The sequence below is a fragment of the Lipotes vexillifer genome, unplaced genomic scaffold (assembly GCF_000442215.2).
Source record: "Lipotes vexillifer unplaced genomic scaffold, Lipotes_vexillifer_v1.1 scaffold749, whole genome shotgun sequence".
In the NCBI taxonomy this organism is placed as follows: Eukaryota; Metazoa; Chordata; class Mammalia; order Artiodactyla; family Lipotidae; genus Lipotes; species Lipotes vexillifer.
In genome coordinates, this window is record NW_006782834.1 from 1,275,331 (window position 1) to 1,302,518 (window position 27,188).

The 27,188-nt window shown below is 37.3% G+C and overlaps 1 pseudogene; it reads left to right on the forward strand.

Annotated features, from left to right (window-relative positions):
- LOC103078089 (graves disease carrier protein pseudogene) lies at positions 1 to 26,466 on the forward strand (annotated as a pseudogene).
- The last annotated feature ends 722 nt before the right edge of the window (positions 26,467 to 27,188 follow it).

Below are 27,188 nucleotides of genomic sequence, written 5' to 3' on the forward strand. Positions count from 1 at the left end.
ATGTCACATTCCACAGGGTGTCCTCATGGTTCAGATCTCTTTGAGCCAGATTGCAACCCTCTGGCTGCCACTCTGACCATGCTGCTCAATGATTGTGTCCACTGGATTTCTGATGCTTATGCGCTATCTCCTGCCTCTGCTGTTTCAGAATCTGATCATGCTCTTTGCTCTCAGTGGTGCCAGTCCTGTAGTGGCATCTCCATTTGTCACCTCTGGCCTACAAAGGCAGCCACCACTGAACTTCTTAGCGATGCTGATGCCCTTCTCATTAGCTCGTACTCAATGTTCCGGTAGACAGTGTCTCCTCCGTGCCATCCTGTGAAGCAGTTTAGGCCAGCTGAAACTCTTCAAAGGATTGACATCTTTTTTCTCCTACATCTGGTCGTAAGGGACCCTGATTCTGCCTAGGGTGTGAGCTGAGGGTAAGACACTAGTGCACCAGTGATGAGGTCTGGGCTACCTGTTCTGCTGCTTTGTCCTTCAGCTCTGTTCATGCTTGATCCTGGAGTACCATTCCATCTACCCAATCTAAAGATTTGTGGGTTCTGGTTTAACCCAATTTATGAAGGGCAGTGTTGCTGCATAGTTGCTTGGTATAGCATATTCAGATGCTCCATCGACATCATGGCCCAGTAGCAAGCCAGAAGCAAGCTGTTTTTCAAACAGTGTACAGTTCTTGCTGTAAATGACCTTGTCCAGAACCCTAGCAGTCTGCATTGTGATTCTCCCATTGAGACTTATATGGATTCCACATGGCATCTTTCTCACCCAAGAAACTTTCTTTGGGGTAGAGTACCTTTTCTCCCTAATCAGCCTAGCCAGCCTAGCACATCCCCAGCTGGGTTATGTTGCGATTGAAATCTACTAACCGACTGAGTATAGATCTGGAGTGGAGGTGTTGGGGTTCTGCATCATCATGAATCCCATTAATGGGGAAGACTGGATAAGTTCTGCAGGATCGTGGGTTCTGAGGAATCCAGGGATTTGAAGATGACCCCATTCTGTCCCAACTAGGCCCCTGACCTTGGCATTGCGTACTTGCCTAGCTGCGAAGTGAATCCTCTTCAGAGCTCTTCTATATTTATGATTAAGTCCAGAGCCTAGTCCTCTATTTTCTCTGGCTCCTGGTGAAGGAGACAAGAGCCTCTTTAGACGCTACAAAGAAGGCCTCTGGCTTAGCTTTTAGTTACTGATTAAACACTCAGCTTCTTGTTATTTTTCCAAAATACCAATTGCATTTAGCAAGAGCCACCTAATTCCACTGTACATGTGGTTAGTATTTCCCCATACTTCTCAAACACCCGATCCAGTGCACCTGCTAGTTCATTTCCTTCCACTTCACCATCAGCAAACCTTTTAACAATTTCAACCTTTTAATAATTCAGCCTCGTGCCAGGGGTTATCAGTACTCCACGCATCATCAATGATGGGGTCTGTGCTAGTTTCCTAGAGCTGCTGTAACGAATGACCACAAACTGCATGGCTTAAAACAACAGAAACTTATTTTTTCATAATTACGGAGGCTGGAAGTCCAAAATCAGTGTGTCAGCAGGGCTATACTCCCTCTGAAGGTTCTCAGAAAGAATGCTTCCTTGCCTTCTTCATTTTTTGATGGCTCCAGATGTTCCTTAGCTTGTGGCAGCATCACTCCAATCTCTGATCCCATCTTTACTCGGCCATGTCCTCTCCTCGTATAAAGACACCTGTCACTGGATTTAGGGCCCACCTTAATCTACCATGATCGTACCTCAATCCTTAACTAATTCCACCTGCAAAGACCTTATTTCCAAATAAGGTCACATCCTGACGTTCTGAATGAACGTGAATTGGGGAGGTGGGTGTGCAGTATCCAGCTCACTACAGGGTCCTTCTGGCCAGCTGGTTGGTGACAACCCAGCTTCAGGATCCTTTCTTAGCACTGACTTTCTTGGATCATTCCTGGCACTAACTGTTGCAGGTTGGGTCCCAAAGAAACCGCCTCTGAGACAAATAATAGTGTACAGGAAGTTTATTAAATGTTGCTCTTAAGTTGAACACAGGTGGAAGGGATGGATCGAAAGAAGGATTCAGCAGAAAGGGAACTTGGACAACCACATGGTTACACGAAGACCTCACCAGGCTCGACAGGAATCTCTGAAGCTGAGATGACCCCTTATTATTGTTCTCAGTTGGATCAAGGGGGCAGAGGCGTCAATGAGTAGGATAATCAGTCACTGAATGTGGACTGTTCTAGGAAGGGGCTGTGCCCTCAGGCAAAGTGCCTCCCTTCAGGCAAGACATGAAGACTGATAGCTAAGTGTTCTCAGTAGTAGGTGAAAAGTACCTCACTCCTGAAGAGGTGTCTGGGTGACATGGGACACCATCCACTATACCTATCACTGATCAAGATTGAATTAACTTCTTTTTATAAAACTATTTTAGACAAACAAACAAACAATTTTTATTCCCAGAAAGATAAATCAGAGGGAGAAAAAAAGCATAAGAACCCTTGAAAAGAAATAAATCTTAGTTGGATGAGATGACTGAAGGGAAGTTTTGAGACATACATTTTGGAAGATGGAGGGAACACTCACCCAAAGTGGAAACTCCTCCTTCTGAAAACTGGAAGAATGGAGATTGCACCCTGGTGATTGAGTTTAGGGGAGGGATGTGGGAGATGCTCCTCTCTCTCTGATCTGCCCGTCTGGAAGAAGAGTATATGTTCTCATCTGTTCTGCTCCTCTATACCATCAACGTTTCAGGGGCTGGACCCTGTTAGGGAGACCTGCCAGAGTCCAGCTCAGCTTGTACTGAGTGGGTAAATTTAACTTTGGGCGCAGTATCTGCAAGTCTTTTTGACCAAAAACCTAAATTGCATTTCTCCCAACAGCTTTATCACATAAAAAAGGAGATTTTTTGACCTCCACATCATCAATTCCTCTATGTCCCAACCTGTTCTGAATTCAGGTAAAGAAGAGTGGTTACTATTCACAGGGCCCTCCCTCAAACTCCAACATGGTCATCAGTATTAGTGAAGTTAAACACTTTCACTGGAACAACACTTTGGAGTTTCAGAAGTGAAAAGGAAAAGAAAGTTGCATCTCAGTCCAAAAATAACCATGTGTATCCATTCAGAGTGCAGGCAGAGACAACTGACCCTTCTCTTGCTTGAAAAGCAGACAGGGACGTAAAAGGGTGTGAAATGATTTACAGAATTGATGAGAGAAACAGACTCTAGGGCAAGCTTCCCGATACGATTCCAAAGACACCACGGAATTTTTTAAAAATACAATTGACATAACATTATAATTCGTTTCAGGTGTACAACACAGTGATTTGATGTTTGTATATATTACAAAATGATCACCACAGTAGTCCAGTCAACATCCTTCACTATACATAGTTACAAAGAATTTTCTTCTTGTGCTGAGAACCTTCAAGATCCACTTTTCTAGCTACTTTGAAATATGTAATACAGTATTATTAACTGTAGTCATCATGCTGTATATTACATCTCCATGATTTAATAACTTTATACCTGGAAATTTGTACCTTTTGACCCCCCCTTCACCCACCCCCACCTCTACCTCTGGCAACCACCAATCTGTTCTCTGTTTCCATGAGCTCAGGTCTTTTGTTTGTTTGGTTGGTTTTTCTAGATTCCACAGATAAATGATAACATATGGCATTTGTCTTTCTCTGTCTGACTTATTTCACTGAGCATAATGCCCTCCAGATCCATCCATGTTGTTGCAAATGACAAAAAATTCTTTTTTATGGCTGAGTAGTATTCCATTCTATATAAATAACATACCTTCTTTACCCATTCATCTGTTGATGGACACTTAAGTTGCTTCCATATCTTGGCTATTGTAAATAATGTGTCTGTAAACATTGGGGTGCATGTATTTTTTTTGAGTGTTTTCATTTTCTTTGGAAATATACCCAGAAGTGGAATTGCTGGGTCATATGGTAGTTCTGTGTTTAGTTTTTGAGGAACCTCCGTGCTGTTTTCCACAGTGGCTACACCAATTTACATTCCCACCAACAGTGTTCGAGGGTTCCCATTTCTCCACACCCTTGCCAATGTTTATTATTTGTGGTCTTTTTCATGATAGCCATTCGGACAGGTGTGAGGTAATATCTCATGTGGCTTTGGTTTGCATTTGTCTGATGATTAGAAATGTTGAGCATCTTTTCATGTATCTGTTGGCCATCTGTATGTCTTATTTGGAAAAATGTCTATCCAGGTCTTCTTAAAGAAGATCATTTTAAAATTTGGTGTTTTTTTCCAAGTTGAGTTATATGAGCTGTTTATATAGTTTGGATATTAACCCCTTATCAGTAATATCATTTGCAAATATTTTCTGCCATTCCATAGGTTGTCTTTTCATTTTGTTGATGGTTTCCTTTGTTGTGTAAAAGCTTTTAAGTATAATTAGGTCCCATTTGGTTTTTTTTTTGTTTTTTTCCTTTGCCTTAGGAGAAAGATCCAAAAGAATATATTGCTGCAGTTTATGTCAGAGTGTTCTACATATGTTTTCTTCTAGGAGCTTTATGGTTTCCAGTTTTATATTTAGGTCTCTTAATCCATTTTGAGTTTACTTTTTGTATATGGTGTGAGAAAATGTTCTAATTTCATTCTTTTCCATGAAGCTGCCTAGTTTTCTCAGCACCACGTAGGGAAGAAACTATCTTTTCCCCACTGTATATTCTTGCATTCCTTTGTAGATAAATTGACCATAAGTGTGTGGGTTTATTTCTAGGCTCTCTATTTTGTTCCATTGATCTATGTGTCTGTTTTTGTGCCAGTACCATACTGGTTTGATGACTGTAGCTTTGTAATACAGTCTGAAGTCAGAGTGCATGATACCTCCAGCTCTGTTCTTCTTTCTCAATATCGTTTTGGCTATTTGGGGTCTTTTGTATACCATACAAATTGTAAAGTTATTTGTCCTAGTTCTGTGAGAAATGCCCTTGGTATTTTGATGGGGATTGCATTGAATCTATAGATTGCCTTGGGTAGTATGGTCATTTTAACAATATTAATTCTTGCAATCCATGAACACGGTATATCTTTCCAACTGTTTGTGCTAATTTCAATTTCTTTCATCAGTGTCTTAGAGTTTTCTGAGTCCAGGTCTTTTAGCTTCTTAGTCAGATTTATTCCTAGGTAATTTATTCCTTTGGAAGCAATTATAAATGGGATTGTTTCCCTAATTTTTCTCTTTGATAGTTTGTTGTTAGTGTATAGAAATGCAACAGATTTCTTTATCTGTATCCTACAACTTTACTGAATTCCTTGATGAGCTCTAGTAGTTTTTTGGTGATGTCTTTAGGATTTTCTACATATAGTATCATGTCATCTGCAAGCAATGACAATTTTATTCTTCTTCCTTTCCAATTTGGAGTCTTTTTTATTTCTTTCTCTTGTCTGATTGCTGTGGCTTCAGAAACTGTGTTGACTAAAAGTGGTGAGAGTGGGCATCCTTGACTTGTTCTTGATCTTAGAGGAAATGCTTTCTGCTTTTCACCATTGAGTATGTTGATAGCTGTGGGTTTATCATAGATGGCCTTTATTATGTTGAGATATGTTCCCTCTATACCCAATTTTTGGAGAGTTTTTATCATAAAATCGTGTTGAATTTTGTCAAAAACTTATTCCATATCTGTTGGTGACCATATAATTTTTATTCTTCAATCTGTTAATGTGGTGGCACATTAACTGATTTGCAGATACTGAAAAATTCTTGCATCCGTGGGATAAATCCCACTTGATCATGATGTATGATTCTTATCGTGTATTGTTGGATTCAGCTTGCTAATATTTTGAGGAATTCTGCACCTGTGTTCATCAGTGATATTGGCCTGCAGTTTTCTTTTTGTGTGTCTGGTCTTGGTGTCAGGATGATGTTGGCCTTGTAGAATGAGTTCAGAAGCATTCCTTCCTCTTCAGTATTTTTGGAATAGTTTGAGAAGGATAGGTGTTGACTCTTCTCTAAACGTTTGATAGAATTCACATGTGAAGCCATCTGATCTTGGACTTTTGTTTGTTGGGAGCTTTTTCAATTACTGATTCAATTTCATTACCGGTAATTAGTCTGTTCATATTTTCTATTTCTTCTTGGTTCAGTCTTGGGAGATTGTACAGTTCTAGGAATTTGTCCATTTCTTCTAGTTCTGTTTTTTTGTTCTTTTGTTTTTCATATAGTTCATAGTAATCTCTTATGTGCCTTTGTATTTCTGTGGGTTTGGTTGTAACTTTTTCAATTCTGATTTTATTGATTTATTCTCTTTTTTCCTTGATGAGTCTGAAAATTGATAAACCTTTAGCCAGAGAACCACCTTTTAGTTTCATTGACATTTTCTATTATTTTTTAAGTTTCTTTCATTTATTTCTTCTCTGATCTTTATGATTTCCTTCCTTCTACTAATTTTGGATTTTGCTTGTTCTTCTTTTTTTAGTTCTTCTTGGTATAAGGTTAGGTTATTTGAGATTTTTCTTGTTTCCTGAGGTAGGCTTGTATTGCCATAAACTTCCCACTTAGAACTGCTTTTGCTGTATCCCATAGATTTTGGATCATTGTGTTTTCATTCATCTCTAGGTTTTTTTTTTCTTTGATGTCTTCAGTGATCCACCGGTTGTTTAGTAGCATATTGTTTAGAATCCACTCTGCTCATTTTTGAATTGGATTTTTTTTTGCTAATTTTATGAGCTCCGTATATATTTTGGATATTGACCACTTGTCAGGTGTATGATTTGCAAATATATTTTCCCATTCAGTAGGTTGCCTTTGATTTTGTTGGTTTCCTTTGCTTTGCAAAAGCTTTTTAGTTTGTTGTCGTTCCACTTGTTTTTCTTTTGATGTCAAATCCAAAAGATCATTGCCAAGACCAATGTTGAGGGGCTTACTATGTTTTCTTCTAGGAGTTTCATGGTCAGGTCTTACAGTCAAGTCACTAATCCATTTTTAGTTAACTTTTGTGTATGGTGTAAAAATAGTGATCTGGTTTCATCTTCTGCATGTAGCTGTTCAGTTTTCCCAATGCCATTTATTGAAGAGACTGTCCTTTCCCCATTCTATATTCTTGGTTCCCTTGTCATAAATTAATGACCATACATTAGTGGGTTTATTTCTAGGTACTCTACTTTGTTCCATTGATCTATGTGTCTGTTTTTATGGCGATGCTGTACTGTTTTGATTACTGTAGATTTGTAGTAGAATTTGAAAACAGAGAGTGTGATGCCTCCAGCTTTGTTCTTCTTTCTCAATATTGCTTTGGCTACTGTGGGTCTTCTGTTGTTCCATATAAATTTTAGGATTGTTTGTTCTAATTCTATGAAAAATGCCATTGGAATTTGGATAGGGATTGCACTGAGTCTGTATATTGCTTTGGGTAGTATGGAGGGTTTTTTATTTTTATTTTATTTTTTTGTGGTACGCGGGCCTCTCTCTCTTGCGGCCTCTCCCGTTGTGGAGCACAGGCTCTGGACGCGCAGGCTCAGCGGCCATGGCTCATGGGCCTAGCCACTCTGCAGCATGTGGGATCTTCCCAGACCAGGGCACGAACCCGTGTCCCCTGCATCAGCAGGCGGACGCTCAACCACTGCGCCACCAGGGAAGCCCTAGTATGGAGTTTTTAATTGAAATACAGTTTATTTACAATATTATGTTACTTTCAGGTGTCCTACATAGTGATTTTTCCATTTACATACATTATGTAATGATTACCATGATAAGTCTAATAACCATCAGTTCCCATACAAAGTTATTTCAATATTATTGAACATATTCTTTATACTGTGTATTACATCCCTATAGTTTATTTTATAACTGGAATTTTGTACCTCTTAATCTCCTCTCCTATTTTGCCCAATCATCCAATCCCTAACCTTCTGAACTACTCATTTGTTGTTTATGAGTCTCTTTTCATTTTGTTTTGGTTTTTTGCTGTTGTTTTTTAGATTCCACACATAAGTGAGATCATACGGTATTTATCTTCATCTGTCTGACTTATTTCACTTAGCATGATACTCTCTAAATCCATCTATGTTGTGGCAAATGACAGGATTTCATTTTTTATGCTAAGTAATATACTATATATATATCTATATATATATATCTCTCTCTATATATCTATCTATATATATATCTATATATATAGATAGATATATATATCTCACATCTTCTTTATCCACTCATCTATCAGTGGACACTTAGGTTGCTTCCATACCATGGCTATTGTAAATAATGCTGCAATGAATGTTGGGGCACATATATCTTTTTGAATTAGCGTTTTTGTTTTCTTTGGGTAAATACCCAGAAGTAAAATTACCGGGTCATGTCATAGTTCTATTTTTAATTTTTGAGGAACCTCTGTACTGTTTTTCATAGTGGTTGCACCAATATACAAATCCCACCAACAGTGAGCAAGAGTTCCTCTTTCTCCACATCCTTGCCAACAATTTTTATTGTCATTTTGATGACTGCCATTCTGAGAGGTGTGAGGTGGTATCTCTTCGTGGTTTTGATTTGCATTTCTCTGATGATTAGTGATATTGAGAATCTTTTCATATGTCTGTTGGCCACTGGTATGTCTTCTTTGGTAAAAAAAAAAAAAAAAAAAATAACCACTGCGCCACCAGGGAAGCCCTAGTATGGAGTTTTTAATTGAAATACAGTTTATTTACAATATTATGTTACTTTCAGGTGTCCTACATAGTGATTTTTCCATTTACATACATTATGTAATGATTACCATGATAAGTCTAATAACCATCAGTTCCCATACAAAGTTATTTCAATATTATTGAACATATTCTTTATACTGTGTATTACATCCCTATAGTTTATTTTATAACTGGAATTTTGTACCTCTTAATCTCCTCTCCTATTTTGCCCAATCATCCAATCCCTAACCTTCTGAACTACTCATTTGTTGTTTATGAGTCTCTTTTCATTTTGTTTTGGTTTTTTGCTGTTGTTTTTTAGATTCCACACATAAGTGAGATCATACGGTATTTATCTTCATCTGTCTGACTTATTTCACTTAGCATGATACTCTCTAAATCCATCTATGTTGTGGCAAATGACAGGATTTCATTTTTTATGCTAAGTAATATACTATATATATATCTATATATATATATCTCTCTCTATATATCTATCTATATATATATCTATATATATAGATAGATATATATATCTCACATCTTCTTTATCCACTCATCTATCAGTGGACACTTAGGTTGCTTCCATACCATGGCTATTGTAAATAATGCTGCAATGAATGTTGGGGCACATATATCTTTTTGAATTAGCGTTTTTGTTTTCTTTGGGTAAATACCCAGAAGTAAAATTACCGGGTCATGTCATAGTTCTATTTTTAATTTTTGAGGAACCTCTGTACTGTTTTTCATAGTGGTTGCACCAATATACAAATCCCACCAACAGTGAGCAAGAGTTCCTCTTTCTCCACATCCTTGCCAACAATTTTTATTGTCATTTTGATGACTGCCATTCTGAGAGGTGTGAGGTGGTATCTCTTCGTGGTTTTGATTTGCATTTCTCTGATGATTAGTGATATTGAGAATCTTTTCATATGTCTGTTGGCCACTGGTATGTCTTCTTTGGTAAAAAAAAAAAAAAAAAAAGTGTCTATCCAGTTTAGTTTGATGTAGTCCCATTTGTTCACTTTTGCTTTTGTTTCCCTCGCCTGAAGAGACAGAAAAATATTGATATGCCAACGTCAAAGAGTGTTCTGCATATGTTCTCTTCTAGGAGTTTTATGGTTTCAGGTCTTACATTTAAGTCTTTAATCCACTTTGAGTGTATTTTGCATGTGGTGTGAGATACTCTTCCAGTTTGATTCTTTTGATACAGCTGTCCAGGGTTCCCAACACCATTTATTGAAGAGCTGTCTTTTCCTTACTGTACATTCTTGCCTACTTTATTGTAGATTAATTGTCCCTATAAATGTGGTTTTATTTCTGGGCTCTCTGTTCTTTTCCATTGATCTATGTGTCTGGCTTTGTGCCAGTAGCATACTCTTTGGATTACTATAGCTTTGTAGTATAGTCTGAAATCAGAGCGTCTGATACCTCCAGCTGCATTCTTTTTTCTCAAGATTGCTTTGACTATTCAGTGTCTTTCCTGATTCCATACAAATTAGAATTACTTGTTCTTTTCCTGTGAAAAATGCCAATGGTAGTGTGATAGGGAGTGCATGGAATCTGTAGATCGCCTTGGGTAGTAGGCTTATTTTAATATTCATTCCTCCAATTCATGAGCATGGTATATCTTGCCATTTGCATGTGTTGTCTTCAATTTCTTTCATCAATGTCTTATAGTTTTTAGTATACAGGTCTTTCACCTCATTGCTTAAATGTAATCCTATGTTACTCTTTTGATGCAATTATAAATGGGATGGTTTTCTTAATTTCTCTGACACTTTATAGAAATTCATCAGGCATTTATATATTGATTTTATACACTGCAACTTTACTAAATATTAGTTCTAACAATTTTTTGGTGGAGCCTTTAGGATTTTCTGTATATGTCATATGCAAAAAGACAACTTGGATGTCTTTTCTTTTTCTTACCTACTTTCTCTGGCTAGGACTTCCAATACCATGCTGAATAAAAGTAGGAAGAGTAGTTACCCTTGTCTTGTTCCTGATCTTAAAGGAAAACCTTAGTTTTTCACTGTTGAATATGATGTCAGCTGTAGGCTTATCACATATGGCATTTATTACATTGAGGTACATTCTAGTTGTTGAGTTTTTTTAAATGGATGTTGAGTTTTGTCAAATGATTTTTCTGAACCTACTGAGATCATATGATTTTTATCCTTCACTTTAACGTGGTATATATCACATTAATGAACTGAATGGTGAACCATCCTTGCATCCCTGAGATAAATTCCACTTGATCATGGTGTATGACCCTTTTACTGTATTGGTGAACTTGGTTTGCTAATAATATTTTTGGTAAGTACTTTTGCATCTATATTCATCAGGGCTATTGGCCTATAATTTCTTTTCTTGTGGTGCCCTTTTCTGGTTTTAGTATCAAAGTAATGCTGGCCTGATAAAATGAGTTTGCTAATCCGGTCTTCTGCTTTATCTAGCCTGCTAGTGAACCCCTCTATTGAATTTTTCAGCTCAGTTGTTCTTCAGCTCTATGATTTCAGTTTGGTACTTTCTTATATTTTCTGTTTCTTTGTTGAACTTCTCATATCATTCTTGCATTGTTCTCCTGACTCTGGTGAGTGTCCTTATGCCAATTACTTTGAACTCTTTTTCCAGTATATTACTTATCTGTTTCACTAATATTTTTTCCTGAGATTTTATCTTGTTCTTTTGTTCAGAACATATTCTGCTTGACACTCTGTGCTGTATATGCATTAGCTGCATAAACAGCCACCTCTCCCAGTCCTGACTGTCCTTACATAGAAGATTAACCTTATCATACAACGCATACCCTAATTCTTTGTTGTTTTTCAAAACTTTGTGAATGCCCAAGCAGCAACATGGAGGGACTTAGTGAAGTTTAAGTCAGACAGAGAAAGGTAAGTATCATATGATGTTGCTTATATGTGGAATCTAAAAAAATGATACAAATGAACTTATTTACAAAACATAAATGGACTCACAGACATAGAAAACGCATTTATGGTTACCAAAGGGGAAAGCGGGGAAGGATAACTTAGGAACTGGGGATTAACAAATACAATTATATATAAAATAGATAAACAACAAGGACCTATTGTATAGCACAAGGAACTCTATTCAATATCTTATAATAACCTATTATGGAAAAGAATCTGAAAAAGAACATACACGTATAAACTGAATTACTTTGCTGTACACCTGAAACATTGTAAATCAAGTATACTTCAATAAAGAAGATAATTTTTTTAAAAAACTCCCCAAGCCTAAAGAAGGAAACAGATACTCAGGTACAGGAATGACAAAGGGTCTGAAAAAAGATGAACCCAAACAGACCCACACCAAGACATAGAATCCTCTTTAAATTTGGCTATTTTAATTATAAGAGTCATATAAAAGGGAACCCCCATAAGGCTATCAGCTGATTTCTCTGCAGAAGCTTTGAATATATCATGTCACCCTTTTCTGGCTTGCAAAGCCCTGAAAGGGAGAAACCTACAACTTAGGGTACCCTACCCAAAGGAGAGATAAAGAACTTCTCAGACAAGCAAAAATTCAAAGAACTCAGCAATACTAAACCTACCCTAAAAGAAATGCTGAAGGGTCTTCTCTAAATAGAACAGAAGTAAGAATATACAGGAAACAGAAAATCCAAATAGAAAAAGCAAATATATAGTAAGGAATGAAGATCACTTAACACGTTATTGACCAGAGACATAATAACATTCGGGCAACAAAAGGTGTATCACTGACCAGAGACGTATCAATACATTTTTAGAGAGTGATACAATTAACATCACCACGCAAAGTTGTCAGAGCTTAAAATTGATCAAGATGTTCATTATACAACTTATAATTGTCATAGTCATTCACATTTCATAGTCAAAACCTCACTCCGTTAGGTTGTTTATACCATAAAAATTTCAAAAACGACAAATTGAGTGAAGAATTTTATGCAGATGCTTTCTCTGACTGTCCGAGTGACATATATACTAGTGTCTCAGAAGATAGTTCTTCAGAATATAGTTCTGATTCAGATGCTGTGAATATTAGACCAAGAAAAAGACAAAAAACCTTAGTGATTGATTCTGATACAGAAAGTGAAAATGAAATTCATGGAGCTGGAGAATGCTCCTTTGCTTCTATAGAAGAGTGGACTGAAGACAACATTTCAGGAAAATTAGAAGACTTTACATATGTGTCAGGTGTAACTATTGACTGTAATAGCCCACAAAGTGTGTGTTAGTGAAATGACAGAATTTTTGGTAATGACTTTTTCAAATTGGTCACCTCTCAAACAAACTTGTATTACCAACAGAATGAAAAATCATATAAAAAGTATGATAAGGCTCTAAAATGGACTGATGTAACCAATAATGACATGAAGAAGTTTCTTGGATTAATTATTTTGATGGGACAAATAAAGTCACACCGGAGAGAATACTGGTCAGCTGATCCCTTATTTAAAACACCTGTCTTTCCAAAGATTATGATAAGAACATTCAAACAAATAATGACATTTCTTCACTTTTACAATAACTTGGGAACTCCACTTCCTGCAGACAGAATTTCAAAGTTAAACCTCTTTTGGATTATTTTCTACCAAAATTTCAGTCGATCTGTATACCCAAACAAGAGCTATCACTTGATGAGGCAACGATAAGGTGGAGAGGATGACTCAGATTCAAAACATAATTCTGGAAAACTTACAGATATGGAATTTTGGTCAGGATGGTTAGTGAAAAGTGAAACTGGATGTATATGCAACCTTGAGATTTACACAAGTGAAGGAAAGAAACTGCAGTAAACAATATTATCAGTCCTACAACCTCATCTTGGTTCATGGCACCATATTTACCAAGACGATTATTACAACAGTGTGTCCACATCTGACATATTGTTGAAAAATAAAACCAGAGTTTGTGGGACTATAAGAGAGAATCGTGGTCTACCAAACCAATTAAAGGAGAAATCTAAAAATCTACAGAGGGGAGAAATGACATTTTTATGTAAGAGAGAAATGATTCTTCTTATATGGAAAGACAAGAGGCTACTGCACATGGGGATAACTATTCATGATGTCTCCATACCATCTACAGGAAAGGAAGACAGGAGGACTAGACATCAGATGACTAAGCCCACTTGTATATTAGAGTATGACAAATGTATGAAAGGAGTTGATCGATCTGATCAATATCAGGCAAACTTCAATTTCCTCTGGAAAACCTGAAAATGGTATAAGAAAGTGGGTTCCTATTTGAGTAATTGCAGTTTATTCAATGCATTTAAAATTTATTGTAGCCTAAATGCACAGAAAAAAATGACTTACAAGCAATTTTTGTTAGCAGTAACTAGAGAATGGGTAACTGACCATTCTGGTGATTGTAGTGGTAGTCCCACCCCGGTTCTTCTTGTGGTGTTTCTAAAACAGCCCCCCGCAAAGATACACCTTGTCATCAGGTAAAATAAAAGAACATATTCTAGAGGAAATAATACCCACAGGACTAAAACAAAATGCTGCCAGAAAGTGGAGAGTCTGCTCTTCTGGGGAAAAGAAACACAGTGAAACATGGTATATTTGAAATAGATGTTCTGTTTCCCCTACACAGAGGTGCCTGCTATACTGCCTAACCCACTCTAACAAAATATTAGAATGCTTTAGTAAGACATGTACAAAGTTTCCAGCAAACGTGTAAAATGCAAAAAAGTTATTGATATTTACTCAAATGCAGGTGTTTCAGTATTCACTTACGTAACAAATCACTAGGCACAGGTATTAGTTTCTGCAAAAATCCCCCAGTCAATAATGTGTTAAGTATGCCAGTACATACATTAAAAGACAAAAAAATATTGTAAAAGCAACTATAAATACAGTAAACACTAAAAGGATAAACATGAAGATATAAAACATGACATCAGCAAGATTGAGGGAGGAGAGTAAACATTTAGATCTTTGAGAATGTGTTTGAATTTGACTATCAGTTCAAAGCAAGTAGATATAATTATGGGTCAACACATATGAACCCATGGTAACCAAAAATCAAAAACCTACAGTAGGGGCTTCCCTGGTGGCACAGTGGTTGAGAGTCCACCTACCGATGCAGGGGACACGGGCTCGCGCCCCAGTCCGGGAAGATCCCACATGCCGCGGAGCGGCTGGGCCCGTGAGCCGTGGCCGCTGAGCCTGCGCGTCCGGAGCCTGTGCTCCGCAGCGGGAGAGGCCACAACGGTGAGAGGCCTGCGTACCGCAAAAACAAAAACAACAACAACAAAAAAACCTACAGTAGACACAAGAAAAACAAAAAGAAACCCAAGCAGACTACAAAAAAAAAAAAAAAAAAATCAAACGACAGGGAGAGAAACAAAAAAAAATGAAAAGAGGAGAACTACAAAAACACCTGGAATACAAGTGATAAAATAGCAGTAAGGTCATACTTATCAATAATTACTTTAAATGTCATTGGTCTAAGCAAAAAACATAGGTGGCTGACTGGATAAAACAAAATAAGACCCTTCAATATGCTGTCTTCAAGAGACTCACTTCAGGGTGAAAGACACACAAACTGAAAGTGAGGGAATGGAAAAAGATTTCATGAAAACAGAAACAACAAGAAAGCAGAGATAGCAATTCTCATATCAGACAAAATAGACTTAAAATAAAGGCTATAAAAAAGACAAAGAAGGACATTATATAATAAAGGAATCAATACAAGAAGAGGATATTACACTCTTTAATATATACACACCCAATACAGGAGGACCTAAATATATAAAGCAAATACTAACAGACATAAAAGGAGAAATTAATAATACAACAATAGTAGGAGACCTTAAACACCCCACTGACATCAATGGACAGATAATCCAGACAGAAAATCAGTAAGGTAACAGTGGTCTTAAGTGACACAATGGACTAGTTGGACTTAATTGGTATCTATAGGACATTACATCCAAAAAAATACACATTCTTCAAGTGCACATGGAATGTTCTCCAGGATATATCACACCTTAGGGTCACAAAATAACCCTCAACATATTTTGAGAGGATAGAAATTATACTAAGCATTTTTATGACCACAATGGTATGAAATTAGAAATCAACTACAGGAAAAAAATAAAAGGAAAAGTAAAAACACAGACTACACACAACATGCTACTAAAAAACCAGTGGGTCAGTGAATAAGTCAGAAAATCCATCAAGACAAAAAAATGGAAGCAAGTTTCCAAAACCTGTGAGATGCAGCAAAAGCAATTCTAAGAGAGAAGTTCATCACAATTCACGGCAATATAACCTACCACCTAAAAGAATTAGAAAACAACAAACAAAGCCCAAAGTCAGCAGAAGGAAATAATAAAGAAGAAATGAAGGAGAACTACAAAAACACCTGGAATACAAGTGATAAAATAGCAGTAAGGTCATACTTATCAATAATTACTTTAAATGTCATTGGTCTAAGCAAAAAACATAGGTGGCTGACTGGATAAAACAAAATAAGACCCTTCAATATGCTGTCTTCAAGAGACTCACTTCAGGGTGAAAGACACACAAACTGAAAGTGAGGGAATGGAAAAAGATTTCATGAAAACAGAAACAACAAGAAAGCAGAGATAGCAATTCTCATATCAGACAAAATAGACTTAAAATAAAGGCTATAAAAAAGACAAAGAAGGACATTATATAATAAAGGAATCAATACAAGAAGAGGATATTACACTCTTTAATATATACACACCCAATACAGGAGGACCTAAATATATAAAGCAAATACTAACAGACATAAAAGGAGAAATTAATAATACAACAATAGTAGGAGACCTTAAACACCCCACTGACATCAATGGACAGATAATCCAGACAGAAAATCAGTAAGGTAACAGTGGTCTTAAGTGACACAATGGACTAGTTGGACTTAATTGGTATCTATAGGACATTACATCCAAAAAAATACACATTCTTCAAGTGCACATGGAATGTTCTCCAGGATATATCACACCTTAGGGTCACAAAATAACCCTCAACATATTTTGAGAGGATAGAAATTATACTAAGCATTTTTATGACCACAATGGTATGAAATTAGAAATCAACTACAGGAAAAAAATAAAAGGAAAAGTAAAAACACAGACTACACACAACATGCTACTAAAAAACCAGTGGGTCAGTGAATAAGTCAGAAAATCCATCAAGACAAAAAAATGGAAGCAAGTTTCCAAAACCTGTGAGATGCAGCAAAAGCAATTCTAAGAGAGAAGTTCATCACAATTCACGGCAATATAACCTACCACCTAAAAGAATTAGAAAACAACAAACAAAGCCCAAAGTCAGCAGAAGGAAATAATAAAGATCAACAAGGAAATAAAGAAAATAGAAGTGAAAAAAATCAATAAAAGAGATCAATGAAACCAAGAGCTGGTTTTGGGAAAGATAAAATTGATAAACCTTTAGCCAGGCTCACAAAGAAAAGAGAACCCAAATAAACAAAATATGAAATGAAAGAGACAACAACTGATATCCCAGAGATACTAAAAAATCATAAGAGAATACTATGAACAGTTGTATGTCAACAAATTGGCAACTTAGAAGAATGTACAAATTTCTAGAAACACACAGCCTGCTAAGACTGAATCAAGAAAAGACAATTTAAACAAACTGATCACTACAAGTAAGATTGAATTTGTAACCCAAACAAAAGTCCAGGAACAGAGAGCTTCTACCAAACATGTAAGAAGAACTAATACCTATACTTCTCAAACTACTCCAAAAAATTGAAGAGGAGGGAACACTCCCAAATTCATTTTACAAGGCCACCATCACCTTGATACCAAAACCACACAGAGACACTACAGAGATATTGGCTTGTAATTCTTTTCTTTTTCCTGATGACTATAGATGCAAAAATCCTCAACAGAATATTAGCAAACCAAATCTAACAATACATAAAAAGGATCATACACCATGATCAAGTTGGATTCAGCCCAGAGTCACAAGGATGGTTCAACATACACAAATCACACAGTGTTATACACCACATTAACAAAAGGAAAGATAAAAATCACAAGATCATCTCAATAGATGAAGAAAAAGTATTTGACAAAATGCAACATCTATTCATGATAAAAACTCTCATCAAAATAGGTATAGAGGAAACATATCTCAACATAACAAAGGCCATTTATGACAAACCCACAGCCAACATCACACTCAAGCTGAAAGCCTTCCCTCTAAATTCAGGAATAAGACAAGGATGTCTACTCTCACCACTTCTAGCAATTGGAGGTCCTAGCCACAGCAATCAGACAAGAAAAAGAAAATGTATTCAAATTGGAAGGGAAGAGGTAAAACTGTCACTATTTGCAGATGACATGATACTCTATATAGAGAACCCTAAAGTGTCCACCCAAAATCTAATAAATCAGTTCAGCAAGGTTGCAGGATATAAGATTAATACAGAAATATGCTGTGTTTCTATATACTGCAGTAAGTCCCCTACATATGAACGAGTTCAGTTTCGAGAGCGTGTTTGTAAGTCCAATTTGTTGTGAGTCCAACAAAGCATAGGTGCACAATCGGCTATATAGTACTGTACTGTAATAGGTTTATAATACTTTTCATACAAATAATACATAAAAAACACAAAAAATAAACATTTTTCATCTTACAGTACAGTACCTTGAAAAGTGCAGTAGTACTAGCTACATCACCTCCACTTTTATGCTTGCTTTGGGATATCCTGGGCTTGAAATAAAGACACCTCTATACGGTACTACACAGTAAAGTACACAGAAGCACAACCACTTGTAGAGAATGCACACACATGACAATGTATGCCAGACACGTGAACTAACTTATATGATTGGGCATGCAAATGCACTTTTGCATCTTCAAAAGTTCACAACTTTAAGGTTCGTATGTAGGTGACTTACTGTAATAATGTAATATTAGAAAGTAAAAAAAAAAAAAAAAAACCCATTTAAAATTGCATCAAAAGAAAAAGACCTATACTCTGAGAAGTATAAATCAGTGATGAAAGAAACTCAGAATGTTTCAAAGAAATGGAAAGATGTCCCATACTCTGAGTGGAAGAATATTGTTAAAATGGCCATTCTACCCAAAACAATCTACAGATTTAATGTGACCCCTCTCAAAATGCCCATGACATTTTTCACAGAACTAGAATAATCCTAAAATTTGTATGGAACCACAAAAGACCCCCAATTGCCAAAGAAATCCTGAGAGAAAAAGAACAAAGCTGGAGGTATAACCCTCCCAGACTTCAGACTACACTACAAAGATACAGTAATCAAAACAGCATGGTACTGGCACCAGGACACATGGATCAATGGAACAGAATAGAGAGCCCAAAATAAACCCACGCACCTATGGTCAAGTAATCTATGACAAACGAGGCAAGACTATACAATGGAGAGACAGTCTCTTAAATAAATGGTGCTGGGAAAACTGGACAGCCAGCCACATGTAAAACAATGAGATTAGAACATTCCATCACACCATATACAAATATAAACTCAAAATGGTTTAAAGACCTAATGTAAGACCTGAAACCATAAAACTCTTAGGGAAAAACAGATGGAACACTGATTTAAATCATAGAAATATTTTCTTGAATCAGTCTCCTAAGGCAAAAGAAATAAAAGCAACATTAAACAAATGGGACCTAATTAAACTTAAAAGCTTTTGCACAAAGGAAATCAGACAAAATGAAAAGACAGTCTATGCAGTGGGAGAAAATATTTTCAAATGATATGACCAATAAAGGGTTAACATCCAAAATATACAAACAGCTCATACAACTCAACAACAAAAAACAAACAACCCAATAAAAAAAAATAGGCAGAAGACCTGAATAGACATTTCTCCAAAGAAGGCATACAGATGGCTAATGGGCTCATGAAAAGATGCTCAGCATCACTAATTATTAGAAAAACGTAAATCAAAACCACAGGGAGGTATACCACCTCATACCGGCCAGAATGGCTATCATTGAAAGGTCTACAAATAAAAAATGTTGGCGAGAATGTGGAGAAAGGGAACCATCCTGCACTATTGCTGGGAATGTAAATTGGTGCAGCCACTATGGAAAACAGCATGGATGTTCCTTAAAAAATTAAAAATAGGGGCTTCCCTGGTGGCGCAGTGGTTGAGAGTCCGCCTGCCGATGCAGGGGACGCGGGTTCGTGTCCCGGTCCGGGAAGATCCCACATGCCGCGGAGCGGCTGGGCCCGTGCGTCCGGAGCCTGTGCGCCGCAACAGTGAGAGGCCCACGTACCGCAAAAAAAACCAAAAAGCAAAAAAAAACTTCCTTCCATCTCCTGCCTTTACAAAGCCAATGTTTCTTTTTATGGACCCAAAAAAAAAAAAAAAAAAAAAAAAAATTAGAACTACCATAGCAATTCCATTCCTGGGTACATATCCAGAAGAAATGAAAACACTAATTCGAAAAGATACATGCACCCCAATGTTTGTGGCAATGCTAGTTATTGGGTTGGCCAAAAAGTTCGTTTGGATTTTTCATAAGATATTCGGGTTTTTCCGTAAGATGTTACGGAAAACTGCGAATGAACTTTTTGGCCAACCCAATACAGTAGCCAAGACAGAAGCAACTCAAGTGCCCATCAACACATGACTGGATTAAGAAGATGCTGCATATATGCAATGGAATATTACTGAGCCATAAGGGAAATACTGCCATTTGCAGCAGTGTGGATGATCACAGAGAGTATTATACTTAGTGAAATAAGTCAGACAGAAAGACAAAAACTGTATATGTGAAATCTAAAAAAATACATTTGAATGTATATGCAAAGCAGAAGACTCACAGATATAGAAAAAAAACTTATGGTTACCAAGGCAGAGGGATGTGGGGAGGGAAAAATTAGGAGTATGGGATTAACAAACTACTATATATAAAATAGACAAGCGATAAGGATATACTGTATAGCACAGGGAATTATACCCATTATCTTGTAATAACCTATTATGAAGTGGAATGTGCAATACTAAATCATTATGCTGTACACCTGAACTACAATATTGTAAATCAACTGTATTTCAATTAAAAATAATAAAATATTTTAAAAAGGACTGTAATGGATTACAATTCATTGAATAAAATTGTAGAAGTACATACTGATATTAACATACGAGAGAGAAGGAAATGCTTTCCCTTACAGTTGAGTATCAACTAATAAATGTAGAAGAAATTAGGAAAATAACAAACCATTTGGCAACCATTACAATGCTGATTGGTTCAAGTGGGAATTATCAATGGATGTTAAGGCTGGTAGATAGAAATTTGAAACTAGGCCAATATCCCATTTCTTATTAGAAATCTTCCCACAAAGTACTTCTCAATTATGAAGAACACCAGAAGGGGGAAATGGCAGGCTTCTCCACCTGTAATTCAGAGCCCCAACTTGAGCAGGTTATCAAGGTTAACGTAAACAGTAGTGGGATGGGTCAATGTCATGTGCCTCCTGATGTGATACACTGAGAAGAACACAGCATCACTTCTGGACAGTAGTTTTCTATCAGTGTTGATATCCTAATTTGGATGGTTGCATTGTTGCTTTATAAGTAAGAGAGGGTCTTTGTGTTCCAGAAATATACACTAGATTTAGACGTGACGGGGCATCATGTTAGCAACTAGCTTTCAAGTGGCTCAGAAAACAAATAATGGCAATAGATATTCATATAGAGATGCTTGCAGAGCAAATACATTAATAATTGAGGAATCTTGATGATGGAGATATGCTGTACTTTACTGTCATTGCAACTTTTCTGTACATTTGAAATTTAAAAATTTACTAAAATACCTTTTTTAAAAATCATGTTTATAATATAAAATGGTTTGATGATTGGCATTTTGGCAAGGAGTTGGGAAAAACAACTGCATTTCTAGGTGGGCAAGTATATAAAAGTGCTGTTTCTTATGAGTGCTGTTTGTCACTCTCAAATTTTAAAATGCATATACACTTTGACCCAGTAATTCTACTTTTAGGAATTAATGCTACAGATATATACACCTATGAATATGGGATATACTTCAAGTTACATGAAATGCAAATAATCAAGCACAAAATGGTGTGAATATATGACCATTTGTGTGAAAAAGGAACCATGCATACATGTTTACCTATACTTACTGATAATATCAGAGAATAGAAAAGAAGCTGGATGGCTAGGTGAAGTGGGAGGCAAGATACTTTGCCCATCATTCTAAAAGTAAAACAAAAAAACCCATAGATATAGGAGAGGTGGAGAATTGAGGCTATTTTTGGAATTGGTCTTAGGTTCTACCTCTTCATGGGAGGAGCCACAATTTCCCCATTCCTTGAATCTGGACCTTGGCCAATTGAATGTGGTAGAACTGACAGTGTGCCAACTCCAAGCCTAGGTATTAGACCCATGCAGTTGCCATGAGAACTTGCCTAGGGAATTTGGTTGGAAGATGAAATACATAGAACAGAGCCAGTAACGTCAGCTGAGACCATTCTAGACTAGCCAACAGCAAGCCAATCACCAGAGTAAGCTCAGCCAGGACCAAATGAATTGCCCAGCTAAACCCAGCAGAACAACCCAGTGGACCCATAATCTTGTGAGTATAATAAATGGTTGTTTTAAGCCACTAAGTCTGGTGTAGTTTTTAATGCAGCATTAGTGTGGCAACAGATTATACCCAGCATGAACCCCTTCTTATTGGGTCCTGTGTGAGTCTTGGTATCTAACAGAGCTTACCTCCTGCTACAAATCTAGAAGTCCAAAGGTATATTCAACTTTTCCTTGTCATCTTGGTAACCGGCCATGGGCACATGACCTGGGCTCTGTTAATCAAATGCTTGCCTATGAAATTTTGAATCCACTTTGCTGCATCTACTAATTAAAGTGTCAAAAATCTCCAGTATCCTTATTTCTTGGTGTTGGCTTGTTTCAGATTTATTGATGGTGGAATTTCCTGCTACGTGAGGTCCTAGCACTGATGCCTGTATCTTCAGTTGTTTCTCTGGGGAGTTTTCAGCTCTGCCTCCATTTATACATTTTCTGAGCCTGATCCTTCTGGCTCCTGAAAATTAGAAGGTATTGGGCAGTTCATGGAATTAAGTTTATTTTCTGTTTACAGGGGCCAGAGGGCCATTTTGTTTTTAAGCTGAACATCATTCATTTAGGCTTTTGAAATTGATTAGTCAGGAATCTGCTGGTGTGGACATAGAATAGAGCTTCACATTGGTGAAGTGAGAGAAAGAAGGTAGGGGAGAATTTTAGGAGTGGGGATGGTATTAATGTGCCTCTACATTATTCCCTTTTGAAACACAAGCAAAGAGCTTAGCTCAGTATATCTCAATTACTATGATATAGTACAAGCAAAGTAGAGATCATTCATTGTGTGCCTTTGCACTGAAAATAAATTATACCAAGACTCAAGTCCTAGCAACCTTTCACATTAGGAATGACCAGGATTCAAGCTTTGAACTTTATCCCTAACCCATTACTTCCTTAGGTTTGTGGTTTATAAGTTTTGACCACTCTCACACTATCCTGAAAAGAAATTTAGAATCCCAAGTATTAGTGTACTTAAATGCCTTCTATTGTCCCTGAAAAAGTGCCTTGGATATGGATATATCAAGTAACTCAGGAAATCTTGAATCAGACAAGAAATTGGATAACTACCAATTTTCCCATCTCTTGGCTGACCATTGTCTCCCAGTTAGTTTGAGACTCAACAGCACTAGGACCCTGGCTAGGTTTCAGCTGGCACTGATTCAATCTTTAAATCTCTCACATCTATCATGTCTCATTCCATAGCTTAGGCCCTCATCTCTCATCTAGATGATTACTGCAATGTGAGACAAGATTGGAGGCGGACAGTCTGAGTTTTTAACAGGGGGCAGGCCTTCTGTGATTTGGGTTTTCTTACTTCCCACTGCAACTCCTGCCAATCCCAGGATAGAAAATAGACATCTGCCTGATTATACCAATTATTTTCAGAACGCCAAGCACTTACATGCTGTTCCTTATGACTAGCATGCCCTCCCCACTTGATAAATGTCCACTCATCCTTCAATTCTCAACTCAAGCATCACCCACTATGTCCATCACCAAGTAGAGCTGACTCTTCACCTTCTGCAGCCATGCTATCTATTTAACCCTATCCCTACTGTGGAGCATTGATTTCCTTGTTGTCTCTCCCACTGTTCAGAGTTCTCTTGTAACCCCAAGACATAGGCTATTGTACTAGAGTACTCAAATTATGCCTATGAGCAACCTTGGACAAATAGCCAAGAAAGAAACAAAGAAGGAAAAAGACAGAAAGAGAGGGAGGGAGGGAGGGAGGGAGAGGGAGGGGAGGGAAGGGAAAGAAGAAGAGAGGAGAAAAGAGAAGAAAGGAAAAAAGAATCTGAAGTCCCAGGGGCTCAATTCTCTATTCTACAAAATAATTGTAAATATTCATCCTGCCAACAAGAATGTCCCTGACGATTAAGAACAATACTTAGCAAAAGAGCGACAAGATGAAAATGCATGATAATTACTGCCTTGGATTTCAAAAAATATTCTCAAGAAATCTATCAATCACATTAGTAAGAGTCATTTCTTCCTTATTAACTATATAAGCTGAAAGGCTGGCAGGATTTCATGGAAATTTTATGATCACTGGCATCAGTCATGGTTTAAATCTGGCCTTGGATAAAGTTCTTGCCCTCTGGAGCTCAGTTCCTTGAATTGAAAGGATTGTATTACACTGCTAGGAATCTACACACACACACACACATGTACACATATATACACACACATACAGACACATATATACACATACATATATACACACACACACATACACACACATATGTGTGTGTGTGTGTGTGTATATATATATATATATATATATATATATATATGTATCCTTAGTTTTGTTACTTTTCCAGTGAACAGGCTTACGGGAGCTAAAAACTGGACACAGCCAAGATTTTCATTACATGGAAAAGGTTGTTTAGAAAAAAATCACAATATCCATACTATCCAGTTTTATACAGCATTTAAAAAACATTGAAGTGTAACTATATGCTGATTTGGAAACTTGTCCATGTCCTGTTTAGTGGGAAAAAATATTGAACATGTGCAATTATGATCTTATTGATCAATTTGGACAAGATATCTGTATATAAGGAGGTACATATATGTGCATAAAAGTGCTTAGGGGAACAATCACCAAAACCAAAGTGTGTAATATATGAAGGGTGGGAGAAGACATTACAAGAGAAAAAGAATTTCAATAAACAATTCTATTTTGGTTGATATAGTCCATTCAGGATGCAATAACAAAAAACCACAAACTGGAGAGCTTATAAACATATTTCTCACAGTTCTGGAACCTGGGAAGTCCAAAATCAAGGCACCAGCATGGTCACATAGAAACTGCCGACCAAGAATAGTTTACCCAACAAAGTTATGCCTCAGAAATGAAGGGAAGAGAAAGCTTTTCTTAACAACCAAAAGCTGAGGGAATCCATCACCACTACACCTGCCTTAGAAGAAATGCTGAAAAAAGTTCTTCAAGTTAATATGAAAGGATGCTAACTACTAATATGTAAGCTCGTGAAAATACACATTGCACTGGTAAAGCTAAGTATATAGTCAGATTTAGAATACTCTAATACTATAATATGATGACGTATAACCACATAACTCTAGTATAAAGGTTAAAGGACAGACTCTGCCCCTCCTGACAGGAGGCTGGTACCGTGTCACTGCCCGCTCTGGCCATGGCTAGGGCCCTTGGCTTGTAATTTGGCGACCAAGTCTCCCGAGGCAGCACTGGCTGTGGCGACCCTACCTCTAGCGATGCGGCAGGCAGCAGAAGCTGGAGGGCCCATTGCAGGCCGAGACTTCTCCTGGCCGTGCTCCTTCCTGGCTGCAGGTGTTGCTGGATGCTGTGCCAAAACAGGTGCTCCTTTATATCAGGCAAAGGTTTTATTACCAGCTCACAATCACCATTACAAGCATTTGGGAGTGTTTGCTGCATTGCGTGCTGTTCCCCAAAGGAGGGATACCTTGGGGATTGTATAAAGGGAATGGTGCGGTGATGATCCAAATCGTTCTCTACGGTGTGATCCAGTTTATCGCGTTTGAGCATTATAGAACATTAATTACTACAAAGCTGGGAGTTTCTGGTCTGTGCACAGATGAATGGCTGCACCGATAACAGGTTTAACAGCAGTTATCGGTACTTACCCTCTTCACGTGGTTAGAATAGGCCTAGCACATACCTATATAGGAATTATTCACGCATTCAAAACAATTTATGCAAAGGAAGGTGCCTTGCATTTTACAGAGGCCTGATGCCTGCTGTATTAGGAACGGCTCCTCGTGCAAGTGTTTTTTTGTTTTTTTTTTTTTACTTTTGGTACCTTTCCCATGTTCCCACGCTTCTTCACAGACCTTCAGACTACCCTAACGTCTGAGTTTTGAAAACTCATAAACTTACATTATGGTGGTGCTGCTGGAGCAATAACACAGACAGATCTGACCCATTTGATAACTTACGTTATGGTGGTGCTGCTGGAGCAATAACACAGACAGATCTGACCCATTTGATGTAACTCATCAGTGAATGCAGTTAAGGACGGTTCTTCCAGAATTTGAAAAGTGCCATACCATGGAGGTGACTATAAAGTATGTCTATATGGCAGAGAATTCAAAAGAATATCATGGTTTCTCTCTTAATTACATTCACTGTGTTCTTTCTCAAGCAGTTGCTTTTACAGTACATGAACTAATCAAGCAGTTTTTTCTCCTCAACTAAAAAAGGTTGTTGTGATTTCTTTTCCTTAGTAAACTCTTTGAGGGAGAAATAAAATGTTAATTTGGGGGGAGAACATTACTTGAAGGGGAATATATACCCTGTCACAGGAAACCATGGGTATTTTAGCACTTGATTTTTTTATTCATCACAAAAGTGCTTACTTATACTTTTGGATGCCAAAAGTTATATCTTAGAACATTGGAAAAAATGTAAGCTGTTGCTGGCTAAGTGTTATTTGGGGGCTTCCCTGGTGGTGCAGTGGTTAAGAATCCGCCTGCCAATTCAGGGGACACACATTTGAGCCCTGGTCCAGGAAGGGCTCACATGCCGCAGAGCAACAAAGCCCGTGCACCACAACAAAAGAAGCCACCACAATGAGAAGCCCGTGCACCACAACAAAGAGTAGCCCCCGCTCACTGCAACTAGAGAAAGCCCACATGCAGCAACAAAAAAATATAATACATTAATTTTTTTTAAAAGTGTTATTTGGAAGTAGAACTAACTGAAAATGGTTCAAGAGGTTGCCATTAAGTTTACTTAAAAAACGAAAAGTAGAGCTACCACATGACCCAGCAATCCCACACCTGGATATATATACAAAAAAGACAAAGTAAAAGATACACGCACCTCAATGTTCAGCCCTGTTTACAATAGCCAAGATATGGAAACAACCCAAGTGCCCATCAACAAATGTTTGGCTTAAGAAGATGTGGTGTGCGTGT